This window comes from Ctenopharyngodon idella, chromosome 5 (assembly GCF_019924925.1).
Source record: "Ctenopharyngodon idella isolate HZGC_01 chromosome 5, HZGC01, whole genome shotgun sequence".
In the NCBI taxonomy this organism is placed as follows: Eukaryota; Metazoa; Chordata; class Actinopteri; order Cypriniformes; family Xenocyprididae; genus Ctenopharyngodon; species Ctenopharyngodon idella.
In genome coordinates, this window is record NC_067224.1 from 4,484,346 (window position 1) to 4,486,535 (window position 2,190).

Below are 2,190 nucleotides of genomic sequence, written 5' to 3' on the forward strand. Positions count from 1 at the left end.
AGGAAAATACAAACACTCAAAAGTAATTAAATACGTATTTTAAATACATTTAATTAAAATACTGCCCATCTCTGTTTGTAATAAGCATTTACAGAGCGGGTAATCAGATCTGATCATTTAAGAGGCAATCTATTGCAGATAGAGCATCAGAACCAAATATGTATAGTGCACAAGTTTTATTAACTAAATCACGAACACATAGCTAACTAACAAACACAAACATACACACACGCAAGTCACACATAAATGGGTAAAATGATAAATGATAGAGTGAAACCGGAAGTGGGAAACAGTAGGAGCTATGAAGAAACCAAAAAACCAGGGAAAGAATCATCAGTATTCATCATAGAAAAAACTCCCTTGTAACAAAGGAGGTTCATAATTTTAACTAACCTAAATTCGAGGTCAAAATAAAATGGAGTCAGATAATAGTTTAATTGGAATTAAACTACTTTGCCACACTGAAAAGACCGAACGCGCAAGAAACCTTCCCCGTCCTGTGGGAAACTGCCATTGGGCCGAGTGGGTGGGCCTTACACACATCATCAAGAGAGATGTTGCTGCAAGAGGGAGGGTAAATTATTATGATCAAAGGCCACGTTCACACTGTCAGTTTTTGGGATTGACAACCGTATTTACTTACAGGTGTGAGTCTCGAAATGTCCCTTTCACACAGCAACTTACAGTAGCGTCTGGAACACTATCTGTATGAACGTGCAGCGAGAGTCAAGCCAAAGTCCCTTTAAGACAAGTCATTTCACTCGGCGGCCATCTTGGACGCCTCTCGGGCATCCAAGTGCAGCTCCTATCTCTTTGAATACGGAAACATCAAATTCTCCAAAGCTGTTTGCCAAGCTTTCGATTAAATTTCATATTTGAAATCACCAGTGAAATCCGACAAGAACTGTCTCATTTTGTTTCTAAATGCTCGAATCATGACAAAAAACGGTATTTTTCAGGCTGGATCAACCTAATGCGCATGCGCAGTCCTAAATGCGCGTCTCTTGTGCCTCATTTCGGAGGCGCGAGTCTGACTGTTTCTATAGAAACCGGAGCTTGCTGCAGTGACGCGATGACTTTACCAATCGGCGATTGGCTCTTATTTAGAAGGCGGGACTTATTCCGCCATATTGCGCGTTACACTTTCTCCCATTCATAATACGAGTGACGCGTCTTGTGTTATTCTATAGTCTTTGGTCAAGCCCATATTCTCTTACTAGTAACCATAACAACAGTGACCAACGTAATATTAAAGATGGCGATAACCATAAAACTGAAAAGTATTATCACTTTTGACATGACAAGAGACTAACTGAACCGCGAGTTCATCCATCAAAACTTCATTAACCAACAGCAGCATGTAAACACGCGATATCCGGAGTCTTTAACAGTTGCACACGCGTGTTACATCCTTTGCGACGTCTCGCACATGACACGGCATTTGAATTTGGAAAAGAAACGCAAAACTGACGGGAGCCGCTCCGGTGGAGAACAGTGACTGGATCTAACACCTTCGGTTATAGAATGCGGTTGTCACTCCCATAAATAACCATACTGTGTGTAAACGTAACCGTATTAAGGACTCAAATACAGGACTGACAACCGTATTATATGCTGCCACGTGAACGTGGCCAAAGATTTCGATTTTATTTTATTTTAAATAAATAAATAATGATGATGCATGAATAAATAATTTATTATAAATACTGCAATATTACATACCAATTTTTATTTCATGGTGACTTTAAAAATATATATATTTTTTTAAGTATTTAGATTTTCAAAATAAATATAATTTAGATAGATAATGTTGACTTTAACATTATTTTTATTATTATTTTATTATTATTTTGACCCACACACTTCAAAAACAATTTGAAACCAGCAGACACTGTGTGCACAAAATATTTAATATATAATATTTAATAATAATAATATTTAAGATTATAACGTGTTTTCCTTAATGGGTAAAATAAGTTTTTTGTGATACCAGGATAGGTACATTTTCAAAACTTTTGCCACAATACTCCAAACACGCCACACATAACCGCCAATGATTCACACCTGATAATGTGCTTACATTAATGTTGTAAATTTACTCTATCATTGCGTCAATCACCTTATATTGTGATGAGAACATGCAGTCGGGTTTCATCACCAAAAACCTGGAGTCAGAAGGTCCAGCCGCTA